General features: G+C 42.6%; 1 protein-coding gene across 1 annotated transcript in view; it reads right to left on the bottom strand.

Moving 5' to 3' along the window:
- LOC106745530 (teneurin-a) overlaps positions 1–13,544 on the bottom strand; it is a 730,052-nt gene that overhangs the window by 474,769 nt on the left and 241,739 nt on the right. The window contains exon 3 of the mRNA XM_014621223.1: positions 12,467–12,525. The gene's annotated coding sequence lies outside the window, so the exon portion shown is untranslated. The remainder of the gene's footprint in view (positions 1–12,466; positions 12,526–13,544) is intronic.

Raw genomic sequence — 13,544 nt, 5'->3', positions numbered from 1 at the left:
TATATATATATATATATATATATATATATATCTATCGGCGGCAGCCGAACAGCCGAAAATTCGGCGACCGTGAAATTTATGGAGAAACGTTCCACAGCGTCGAGCGTCGCGTTAATAAATCTCGCGGCGCGGCGAAGTCGGGCGAGGAATAAGCCGTCCTCTGGAAACACGCCCTTATGCATTGCCAGCCACCTCTCACAGCCACTTTTCTCACTTGGCTCAATAGCGACTAACAGGTCGCATCCTCTACACACAAGGGCACTTTACGATGTTTTGTTTCGTCGACCCTCCGCATCCTCCTTCGTTCGTATAAGTGCGCCGAGAATGTGGGCGACTTGTCAAACCGTAAGTGAATCGGAAACCTTCCGCGATGAGTCGAGTTAACGAAGAACTCGATGCAAACACAGCCGAGTGGCTCTCTCCCCCGGAGGAAGGGGGGTGGGGGAGGAGGGTAAAGCGCGAGAGGATCTCGAAGAATACACTCGCCTGTCAATCTTCGTGATTTCACATTATTATTGACCGACGTTTCTCATAACTCCGATTCTCGACTGAGTAGCACCGAGCCGATTACAATGACGAAGTGAAGTGACGCTTTGCGATCGCTTGTGTCAATTCGATGATTGGTAACCCTCCGGGCGACCGATCAAATTTTATCACACGGTAAGCTTGAGGGCTCTAACAGATCTTCGACGTGTAGAAGCGGATATAGTCAGATTAGACAATTCTCTACCCCTGTCTACTTCAAATCGCTCCTTATATATATAAAATTTCAATTCGTCAAATTACGGAACACTTTTTCGGATGTTTTCAAAGTTACCATTTGCTAATTTAAGATTTAATAATTATAGGATCTTCGTTGTTTTCCTTGGGTCAATTTTACCCATGAGTATCAAACTAGGCGTTAACGTGAAATTTTACATCTCGTTCACCTCCTCCCCTTCACTTAAGAATTAGCTCGGGTTGTATCGTTCTAACGACAACCTCGAGTAACGTCGAGTTCCATTCATTCCGAATTTACACGCGTAATATTGCAGCAAAAATTCAAGAAATGTGGCTTTCTGCGCCACAGTGGTGGTAAGGAAAAATTCCGCGGAAGGCAAAATAACGCGCGGCGTTGTATACATCTCAGCATTGCGCCGCGCACCGCCTACTTCACAGTCAAGAGAACGACATTCGTCGTTTTAATAGAAAATTTTTACAAGGGGTCGTAAACATAAAGTAGACCATCCCAACATGGGGGGGACTCTTATTGCTACAACTTATAACACGCGGCTGATAATATAACAGGCCAGCTACAATATAAGGCGCTTTGCGAAGAGGGCTGCTAAAGACCTGCTGACTGCGAGGTTGCCGTGACACTGCCGTTGTTATCGCGCTTCCGACTTCCGTCTCTGATGTAACAGCTCAAAAATCCCGAGTCGAGATTTTAGTCCTATGTTAAACCTTTAATTCTACAACACGGTAGGAGCTAAGATAGCAAAGTAGGTTCGCAATTCTGACGTATAATTTACCCTTAATTTAACCACGATGTTGTGTATTAAATTCCCATTTTCGCTGCTTTTGGCATATAAATAGGTTGTTTTAAATATTTATATATGGATTTAATGAACGAAATATCGAAAACATTTCTAGCTTCAAGATAGCATTGAAATTAAAGGTTTCAAGGGAATCCGAGTTGAAATTTGGCGAATGCTATTTTGGCGCTCTTAAGGATGGTTTCCACCTACTTAGATGACCTACAGGCTGTAATGAATCTGCTTTGACGATATTATGCTTGTTATTCTCTCTCTCTATCTCTCTTTCTCTCTCTCTCACTTTTAATTCTACAACTATAATTTTAATGTTATCTTGAAGATATAAATGCTTTCGATATTTCAATTATTAAATTCATATGAATATTCAAAACAACCTATGTGTTAACGCTAAGAACAGCGAAAACGGGAATTTCAAACCATCATCGGAGATCAAAACAGGAGTAAATTATATCACTAGAATTGAGTCAGTTTTACTATCCTAGTTTCTACTATATATGCCGTAGAACTAAAAGTTTAATATAAGGGCAACATTTCGACTTGGGAAAAGGTGAAAAAGTGTGGTATCGTCAAAGTAGATTTTTACTAGCCTATAGTAGACGGCAACTATCCTTAAGAGCGTCAAAGCAGCATCCAAATTTCGACTCGGGATGCGTGACGCGTTTGCGGGGCGTCCGTCAGATTTCATAATGCTCGCGTCGTGTCGCATTATTCACCGCTCCGTAAATATAAATCAGACCACGCACGTGTGGTACCGGTATAACCTCTCGGAAAGGGGTTAAAAATCCTCCAGCCGTACGTACGTATACGTGTAACACGCGCGGGAAGTAGCCTCATAATACCCGCCTGCATACCGCGAGAATATAGTGGCGCTCCGACTTTCAGACCACGAATTCAGTCTTAGAGAAGGCATACTATAAAAGACTTTAAGAGTTTCCCCGTGTTCCGTGCGAATTGAGGGGGATTTGCATAGCACGTCGCGGCGGGAATTTCACCGCGAGGAATGTGGACCGGGTTTTTAAACGGCATCTAATGAAGGTAACGGGTAGACGACATTGTTCAAGTCTGCGGCGTCATCCACCACATCGAGGGACGTAAGAAGGGCATCTGAATGCATGAAACATAGACCGGCGGTCTGTGTAACCAGATATGATTCGAGAAAGACTTTTGCATATTCATCGGGCTCGCACGAAACCCCTGCTCGTCAAGAGGGTAGGTTGGGGGGGGGGGCGCGCAGTTTGAGTCTTAAATATTAGGTATACACTCGCGGCCCAGCTTCCCGTGGACCTTCCTGCCGCCTCGATAGCACCGTGCCGGATAATTACACGGCCTTAATCTTAACAACGTTTTCGAACAAGACCCGTCGACGGCCCCGACTTCAGCGATAGAAATTTGAATACGCGTTAATTACGGCGCGGCTGTTTATAATTTAGATAACGCACATTGCATGCGGGAACAAATTTACTTTGCGCCGGGCGCACGGATTCCACGGCGCTTTGCGAGTGCTAATTCGGGACGCGCGCGGGATTGTATCGCGCTGAGCGCGCCGAACAGACGATATTACCCGATGCATATTTAACGCAACAGACGCTCCCCCGCGGAAAGACTTACAATTACTCATCTTTGATCTTCCATTTAAACATTCTTGTCCCGTGGCCGGCGAATAAGAAGGAAAAAGCGGGAAGGGGGGATTTTTTTCATATGTTTTTCACCGTACGCTCTTCCCGAAGCTTTTCATCATTCGTTCTCTCGCGTTCGCAATGAGAGGCGACAACGGCGAGAATCAATTACACGTCAATCACGAGTCGGAATTCTCGCCTTGCGTTGAACGTTTATGTCTACAACATATCAGGAGTCGAGATAATAAGATAGCCCAAATCGAAATTTTACATTCTATGTTAAATCTCGAAATAGAGAAAGTGGAAATAAGTGCCCGCTTGTTGTATAATTAATGCTCCATTAATGCTACAAAAAATTAGACTCTTCCAGAGAGCAGCAAATTATTTGTTAATATTGTATAAACAGCGAAAAGATTTGTTCAAGAGAGACACGGAAAAAATAATGTTGGTGTTGTAACAAAACATCGTTGGCTACAGCAATAAAATTTATTTGGCATAATCAAATTATTTTGCCAGCGAATAGCAATTAATACTCTTAACAAATCTTTCTGCTGTTTAAACAAATTTTGTTGTTGTCTAAACACATTTTTTTTGCCAGAATTTTGACTCGAGAATCATAAATTCGAGATTTTAGCCTTGTGGTAAACATTTAATTCCGCAACCTTAGAATCTAAGATAGCAAAATAGATTAAATTTCAAATTTAATGTCATCATTTACTCCTACGTTGACCCCGGTGGTGTCTTAAATTTCTGTTTTCATAACAAAATAAATCTTCTCTCTTTCTCTCTCTCTCTCAACATTAATCTCTCTCAACGTGACATTAAAATGAAATTTGTAGAATTAAAGGTTCAAAAAGGATGTTAATAAATGCCAATCAAAGTAGGTTCTTTTATTTTAGTCTACAAAACACCTGAGCAGCCGCCTAGTAGTATCGTTAACTATCCTTAAGAGCGTCGAAGTAGCAGCAAAATTTTGACTCGGAATATCCTACAGCGACGTCTAAGAAAAAATCCTAAAGGGGATCGTCATTCGAACGAGTACGGCAAGCATAATCGTCGATCATTCCTCGAAGCGAACCGAATGGGCAGCGCGCCGATAAAGAAAATTGCTCGGCAGCGGCGGCCTCCGCGACATTTTGCGGTGCAGAATGTCAATTAAACGGCGTGGCCGATTAACCATAACCGAAACCTCGACAAAGGCTGGAGCGTGCACGGTTTCGCACTCCGGCGGGTTCATCACGCGATAATTTATATGGTAATTCCAGGGACGTAATAAGTCCCCCTCGGCAAACTCCGGCTGCCACTACACACGATCCTCCGATCGCGCGGCGTTCTGCGTTGACCCCGGCGTGGCGTTCCATCGGGAGGATGGCCTGCCATGTACACATCATTACTAAAAGCGGTCATCGATTCATCGGAGTTCGACCACCGGCCGTGCCCACCGGCCGATTCGCCGCGGTGACGTTGCGCGCGTTGGTGCATAGACGAGCGGACATGCATGTATACATATATACATATGCGCGCATGTGTATATCTATATGTATATGTTATGTATATATATAATATATATATGTATGTATATATATATATATATATGTGTATATATATATATATGTGTGTGTGTGTGTGTGTGTGTGCACGTCCATTGTCAAATTTTCCCACCCGTGATCGACCGTGCGGGATTTAATTAACACCATCTCGTTAACTTTTGTCGCGACCTATCGTGCCCGTCCGGCGTTATCTCCCGTAAAGATGAGCTTGGTCGATCAAGCGGATCGCCCGTATCGGCGAATTAACGACACGCATTCCTCCTCTCCCAGCGCTCCATTTGTCAATACGAGATATCGACGTGTCTCAAGTGCGTGTAAAGTATTAAGCGATCGTTCAGAGCACCGCGAGTTCTTTTTGTTCGCGCGTTCGCCATTAGTTTCTCATTAAACGGCGCGGTTGTTTTTTTTTTTATGTCGTTTATCTTTCAAACGCACCCTTCGTGAACGAGAACGTAACATCGAGATTCGCTCGGTTGCGGGAATTTCGAACGAAATTGTTGCGTTCGAGCCGAATAAATCTTTTTTCCTTCCTCTCTTCCTCTCTCTGTCTCTCTGTCTCTTTCCCCATACACAAGTGTTCCCCCTTCCTCCACCTCCCACATAAATTGCAGTTAACATTCTGTTTTAATTTATAACAATTTGTCAATCCGGGCGAAATTATTTATGGATGACTTGGCTGATAGAAGATGTTTTAAACATATTTCAAAATCTGTCGCGCGATTGATGTTGATTCATGGAGACGAGATAGAAGTTATTAAAAGTGGTGATAATCGATGAGGATGGATGGCATTATAACATTACTGTGAAGCGGTTTACTCATAAATTTTGTTTACCCTGGCAAAATCGAAAAACCGCGAGGCATCGCCAGGGCGTGAATATATTGACACGAATGTGGCTCCGGCGTCAGAGCACTATTTATTTTCCCGGAAATTTTTATCACGGTGAACGCGTTAGTATCGAATATCCGTCACGCGTATATGTAGCACGTTTTTTTTTGCAGACAAATTATAGATGTATCACCTTGAAAATTCTCAGAGTGTATGTTTGCTCGTTAATTGTCGTCGCGAGAAGTTAGTGCGTCGTAATGTGCATCTTGTTTTTCTCAGTTTGAGGTGTACGTACACTGAGAAAAAGATTCCTTCAAATTTCATGAGTTTTATCGCACCCAAACAAATTTCATCATTGGCATGCTCCAAAGAAACCAATGTTTCGATTAATAAGCACGATTGTTAGATTTTTCAGTATCTTTGTCTTAAATTGTTCGAAACGAAAGATAATTCTCTTATAAAGAAATTATTTGTTTTATCTTACATATTTATCGTAACCGAGTAATATTTCATTCGGTTAAAAGATCTTATTTCAAATAATAGCGTTCTTTCTGTTAAATAATAGAGTTTCCCTGAATGGGACAATAAAGTTTTTACTCAAACAAATCATATCTGTTGCTTCACTTTTCTATTTTTAAAAGATAGCTTAACAGAAACTTCCGTTCAATGAAAAGTGAGACAACGCAAATAATTCAACGCGCTTGCAAATAGAAAGTACTAACTTTCAGCTTCAATTACAGTACTCAGTAGACAAAATTCATACTCCATCCGACAGAGTTCGATACTTACAGCCGAGAAACATGGATATATCGATTTATCATACCTATGTCAGTTTTAAGCTGTTTCTCTACTGGTTGACTTTAATATGTAAATAATTTTTTACTTCGCACACTATTGAAGAGGGTCTGACTTGTGACCGGAGCGTTTTGCGGACTGATGATAAACATTTTAATCTTAACTATTAGATTCAATTGTAAACTTAATTTGTTTCTGTTTGCGCTAACAGATCCGTGCAGAGGTTCTTACAGGTCCTTTTTTCCAGGCTTCGATTGTATATCGAGATAGCCGTTTTAAATTATCTTCCGAATATAATCCACCTTGTCCGTGGAAAATATTCCCGCGTTGAGGAACCGGCGACATGTTCGTCGGCGGAAATAACAGCGCGCGCGAAACGAAGAGAATAGCACTCGTGTGGCTCCGCGGGTGCCGTGAAAAGCGGCGAAAGTGATGCGCCGAGAATAGGAGGAAGGATAACGATTTCCGTTTAATTTACTCCGAAAGAGAGCCCCCACGTGTCATAGACTGAATGCTATCGAGAGTTCAAAGTAGCAGTCGATAGAAAGCAAACGGGCTCCATCGTCGCGCCGTTTATAGACGTCTCGCTCGAAATCAGAGGAGGAAGGCACCGGATTCTGACGCGCGTTCCGTTCGATTGCAGTGATTACAAAGTCGATTGTTAGCGACTCTTTGAAGCTCAATTATTCTTCGTAATGACTCTTCCATTTAATCACAGATATACGTACGTAGCCGCGCGGCTCTGTACACTGCGATCTCGAGGGGGCGCACTTCGGAATTGGAATGCGGAAATATCGGGGGCATCGATGCGAGTACAATCTCGAGCAGCGAGATCTCGTTTCTCCGAAGGAAAGAGCACCCGTTCGCTCCGTCGCTCGGGAAGAAGTTTTATTACAAAATGGCAAAACCCATGCAGGAATCGTGAAGTACCGAAGACTGGCGAAGTACTAATTCAATACCGATGTACTGATTTCACATTACAATACCGATGCCTCGAAGACGTATCATCCGTAATTTAAAATAATGAAAAAATTATGAAAAAAATTACGAATTTATCTATATCGCGATGAAAAGTGACGCCGGAAGTTTTGACAGTAATTCAGAGCCTGAATTAAAAGTTATTCCATTTTAAAGGAGGTTGTAAAATGAAATGAATTTGATAAGAATCGAATGAAACTGCGCATACATTGAAGTATTATCTAACTCACATTGCCCGTGCAATTAGAAAAAGACTGACCGTTCGAGAGCTGAAATATTTGTAAACAAAGTTGACGCTTTTCGCGTTCCTTAGAATCGACGTGTTATTCCCAATTTCTATTTCTAATGTTCTTCAAACTAAAAATAAGATTTTAATGAAAAACTACCATGATATTAGATATTAATACGCAGACATATACATACATTTCAGAGTTATCGGTTTTGTTTTGAAAATACAGCGGTGTAAAGTTCATAACTTATAGTAACATTCAAAGTCTGTTACTATGTATACAGGGTGTTTCTTAAGTGCCCACATTCAAGGGGACGATTTTTTATTTATTTCAAGTGAAAAAGAGTCCATGCAAGTTCACGTGAGTTCATATAAGTGTCTTAAACGACTTAGTTTCCGAAATGCAAGATATTTTCAGACAAATTTAAACATGTGGTAATAATCTATCTCGCATAGTAGTACTATTCACTAAAAATCCTTATTGAATCATTATCTCATCAGCAGTTATTTCCTACTTGGATCTTCGTTCAAAAAATGTCTTTATTACAAAACACACACACACACACACGCACTCTCTCTTTCTCTCTCTCTCTTTCTCCATCTATCTAACCATCTCGCGTAAGCTAGTACGAACACATTCACGGGTCTTCACTTGAATCGTCGCGGTATGGTCAAGCATTTGGCTGTATCCGTCGATAGGATGCATTAAGCTACTCGACACTCTATCGCGCCCTGCACTCCGGACTCGCTCTCTCCGGCTCCGTAATCTACGATGCAGTTTCGTCTTCATTTGCCAAATGGTCGGTAAATCCAGCCGGTGCGACGTCGTCACTGACTGCAGGAAAGACGACGGTTTAGCATCACGGCATCTAACCGTCGTGAGGGCGTTACGACGAAACTTAACTGCGATGTAAACCTACTTTGGTAGCTCCGCTGGATGCTGCGAGATGAACGTCGTTTCTCACCAACACGAAGTCGCGCACGAACCATTTAACGATTCCCCGGGAGTGAGATTACGCGACGCGCAATCGCCGAGGCTGATCTGTTTTTGGGGGCTCGCGAATGCGGCGAAATTGTCGCGAGGCATCGGATAACGCTGCGATACGTCAATTACGATCACGCGCACACACACACACACACACACATGACACAGATGGCCGTATGAGAGAATAGCAATTATCGGCGAAATCGAGAAATTGCTTGCTCTTTTGTTTTATTGTGCCGGATATAGGCTAAGGAAAACTTTCCAGCTCGTTTATTTCGTAAACGGACTGATTTGTGCGAAAAATGCCGAAACAGGTCAATTTTGTTTTCGAGGGGGGGCTGTTTATGACTGTTTACGACTGTAATAAATTCAACCGCGCCATCGTTCAAACGTTTCGGCACTTTTCGCACAAATCAGCCGATTACAAAGTAAACGGGCTGGAAAGTTTTCCTTGGCCCGTCCTGTATACACACACACACTTGTGCACGCATTCATTGAATTTACGATATCCCATGGATTATAAAGGTGGAATTGACGAGCGCTGTTTTCCTCGAAGAATTCCTTTCGTTATCGGTGTTTTTGCGCACGCGTGTAAATCGCGAAACAGACGCGAGAGGCAAAATGTGTGTGTGTGTGTGTGTGTGTATGTGCGCGTGCGTGCGTTACTTAATTAAAGCGCCATTAAATCGGGCGCGAGTGAAATAAACGTCCGAACGCGAATGACGATACCCCAATGAGTCGAATACTACAGTCCCGCGAGGAATAATTAATTTTTGCAATAATTGCAACGTAATACAATAAACGAAAATACGGCGGTGGTCTCGGTCGCGCTTTATATATTCGTAATCGAGTTTTATAAACCAAGATGAATAATTCAGAATGCATGTGTTTAAACGTAATTGGAACGACGTCACGCAGCTGACTACACATGTGTGTGTGTGTGTGTGTGCGTGTATATTTGTTTTCTTTTCTTTTAATATATAAAGGTACGAGATTTCGATGGAAAAAAAAGTCTTTTCGCTCTATCGTCGTAGGAGGAAAACGCGAGGCTCCTCAGACTTTCAGACTGTCACTTGTCCCGACCTGTAGAAAACAACATTCTTGAAACGAAAGACTGGTCGTGGAAATTGGATTGTCCTTCGAAAGCCCCTGGGGTGTCATGCGTAGAAACGCAGGATGATTCATTCAACGCTACATCCACGGAATGTTTCGAAGCGTTCTGCGACCCGTAGGAAAAGAAAAAAAAAAAAAGAAGTCAGCAATAAACGGAAACGGAATTTGGGCGCGTGTGGATTTTCAGTGAGGGAATTTTGCAACGATTTAATGCGTCTCTACCGTCGTCTGAAATATTCACCGCCGTCTACGATTACTTATGTTGGAAATACTGCGCGCACGTCTCATGCAATTACCGGTACGATAATAAGTTTCAGATAATATTATTGAATTAACTTATCCGCCGTTACTAGTTATTGCATTAGACTGGCCAGCGATCGAATAGCGAAAGAGCAGAAGTAGCAGAAATTATGCTTGGACAGTTTGGGACATTCGGAAACGTTCGTAAAGGCTCTCCCGAACGTCTGTCCCGACTGGAAATTATGTTATATTAAGCGGGACGACGCGACTGTACGTGAAATAATAATACACGTACGTAGAGGAGGAACGTACAGGATAGAAGTTGCCAAGCGCGGAAGTATGCGATAATTCGCGCGCGCTCGCACGAGCGGTATCGTAGTATGTTTTACATGTAGTTTCCGTTGTAAAGAGGAGAGAGAGAGAAAGATAGATAGATAGATGGAGAGAGAAAGAGAGAGAGAGAGAGAGAGAGATTCTGGAGCATTCCCAATTACAAAATGCCCGGGCCATTCGCGAATTTAAAAGCGAAAAAGCGCGGAAAGTAAAGCGGAAGTTAGCGTTTGATGGTACAATTTGTTTATATGAACTTTTCTCATTATTTTGTTTAGTGGAGCACGCCCGCGAAGTTAGATTAAACATTTTAGAAGCACTCGGTACAAGACTAATCATGGGTACACACACACACACACACACTCTCCGCTTGTTCGTGTAATTTCAGTAATCGCGAGAACGAGGAAAGTCGGGCCTGCTCTTCTGTCCCCCACCCTCTTCCACCCCCCGCCGTGCAATAGCCGCTATAAGATTCAAGTGGCTACGTGATACAATCGTCACACCGAGGATTTGTGTCTTCGTCGCGAGAAAACGCTCCCGTGGCGCGCGCCACCTATTCAGCGACTTTGAAGTCGCTCTTAATTCCGCCATTCCGACGGCGAAAAAATTCTTCGCTTTCTCCGCGCGCTTCCCTTATTTCCCGACATTATAGCGTTCGTCGGAAGGGAGCGTTCTCGCTCTCGACAAGAAACGAAAAGCAAAACGGAAAGAGAAGAGGGAGAAAAAAGGCGAAGACGGGAGGGGGGGAGAGACGCGAAAACAAGAGGAACGCAAACGTCGCGCCCGGCGCCGAGATAAATTCGCGGCGGTGGTAGCGCAAATGTAAAATGGCACGAACATTAAATAAAGCCCGGGATAGCGAACAACATTCTGTGCGTCCTGCAAAGCCTCTTAGATAGAAGTAAATTGTAAGTCTCTTACCCGACTGGTCAACGCCGTAAGCACTTTCGTTTGGTCGGCAAAAACAGCTTGGTGTATAAGGAGATTAGAGTCGTTATAGCGTCGGCCGGGGGGACAAAAGTGGAAGGAAGTTTCATGCGAAAGTCGCGACCCTCGTCTAACGTTTCGCCGTCTCTCGCGCGCGACGCAAACCGTGCAAAGTGACGGAAAGCCGGCTACCGCTACAAAAGAATCACAGCCGGGATGTACTAAAGTACAAGTTGCGTAACGGTGCAGACGACGTTGAGCCGCCGCGAGAAAGGAATAATTCACGCGACAAAAATGCGAAGGAAGTCTCGCAGTCCGTGTCGGTGTGTTAAGGCAAAGGAATCTCCTCTCTCTCCCTTTCTCTCTCTCTTTCTCTCTCTTCGCGCGAGAGATGAAAAACTCGGTTTGGATTTCTTCCAAACGCAAAAATTCTTTATCAGGTGAAATTTTAACGCAATTCCTGCCGACGTGGTATCAAAACCACGTTTTCATCTGCCAACGAGCTTTCCTCGCGCGAAAGGTGCGTCTAATTTCTTACGTTGTCGTAAAACAAACGCCGAGCGCGGGACGTACATTGAAAAGAAATGTTTGGTATTTTGCAACTGCACAGAGGAAAAAGTTGTTTTTGGATCTAATGTACGTGTTTGTTTGATTTGAATTTGTTTAATATAAACGACATAATTTAATATCAAGTGTTATTTTGTTTCAATGGAGATGTTTCGCTAGAATAAACCGCGTTGCTTAACAGAAAAACTCAATTAAAGAAAACTTTGGAGGGAGTATTTTGTTTTCAATATAAAACATATATGGCATTATATATTAAATATTGTTCCACTGGAACAGAGGAATTTTTTATAATAATTTTCTAACATGTTACTTGTTTCAAATAATTCATTACTCGTGACGATCATTGTAAAATTTGAAGGGAAATACAAAAGAAATATATTTTCTGACGTAAAGATATTTACATTTAATTATTTGAAACAAGTAACATGTTGGAAAATTATTATAAAAAATTCCTCTGTTCCAGTGGAACAATATTTAATATATAATGCCATATATGTTTTTTATTGAAAACAAAATACTCCCTGCAAAGTTTTCTTTAATTGAGTTCTAAAGATGTTTGAGAAACTAAACAATCCTGTTTCAATTTAACTTTTTGCGGCAGATTTTTGCACAAATAACAGTGAAAAGTGTTATTAAAAATATCAAAAAACACTTTTATCATTATTCTTATTCTCCATCGCTTCTTTTCTTACTTTTAAGGTAGGCCGATTATAATTTTAATGTGATTACTCTCAGCGTGTGTCGTTAGGTATAGCGTTGTAATAATGTACTTACAGTGATGCGTCAGACTGGTGGTCAGAATCTGCTTACCGGCGTCCACGTATTCGACAGAGCTGCAAGCAAGAAATGACATAGGTTCACAACTGTCGTCGGCTATAGTGCATCGTCGATGGCGTCGTCAGTTCTCGCGGAAATATCACATATCATATTACCGATCGAAACGAGCCACGGTCGTTTCTATTCCGAGCGGCTTCTGCCTAGCTGTTTCATCGCGCGATAACGAGAGTTTCCAGTGCTTTTCGTACAAATAAATCTCCATTTATTCTGTGATCTCAAAGATTGCAGCATCTGGTTCTCAGAAAGCATCATGCGAAAGCTCTGTCGGAGAACGTCTAAACAGACACGTATGTTAAGCGTCTCGTTAGAGGTATCTGTCACTTTTCTCCTATGTCGTAATCTACATAAAGATAATTTAAAAATGTAAAACTTTTCGCGTTTAATGTCAGACGACGTGTAACGAGACATTGAGATACAAGATGAAAGGAGACGCATAAAGGCTTCTGCGAAATCACGTATACCACGCTGCTCGTTCAGTCGCAAAATAACGCGCGACCAATAACGAACGATTATCGCCCAAGTGGTAACAATAAACCACTATCGATGCAGAAATACGAACCGAAAAACTTCCCCCACTCGAGACCTCGATTTCCGATGTTTGAAATATAACGCCTGCGTCGATAGTCCGAAAAACCGGAGGGGGGGGGAGGGGGGACACCGACTTTCTCTTACTATTTAACCCACGAATCCTATTCAAAGCCGTTTAATTCGAACCAGCGTTGAAATTTGTATTTACTCCTATTCCCAAGATCGCCAAATCAACCCTCTTAAAGATGGCAACAAAATTTCGACTTGGGTGTCGCTTATTCAATACACCCGGTGGAAGAAAGTATGCGCATGTTGCGGAATCAAGATCGAAGGTGTCAGCAGCGGGACTTCGAGATCCGAGACGGGTGCAGGAACGCATTTCTCGCCTGGTCGTGTGTAATTCGAACAAGAAGAAACAAAGCGGGGATAGTCAAGGTTTCTCTCGGACGTCTCTCGGCTACGTGCGGTGACTGCACAGTCGCGGGGG

Source organism: Dinoponera quadriceps, unplaced genomic scaffold (assembly GCF_001313825.1).
Source record: "Dinoponera quadriceps isolate SergipeBrazil2010 unplaced genomic scaffold, ASM131382v1 scaffold120, whole genome shotgun sequence".
NCBI lineage: Eukaryota > Metazoa > Arthropoda > Insecta > Hymenoptera > Formicidae > Dinoponera > Dinoponera quadriceps.
The sequence above is the reverse complement of the archived record's forward strand: the minus strand, read 5'-3'. Positions and strand labels throughout refer to the sequence as shown.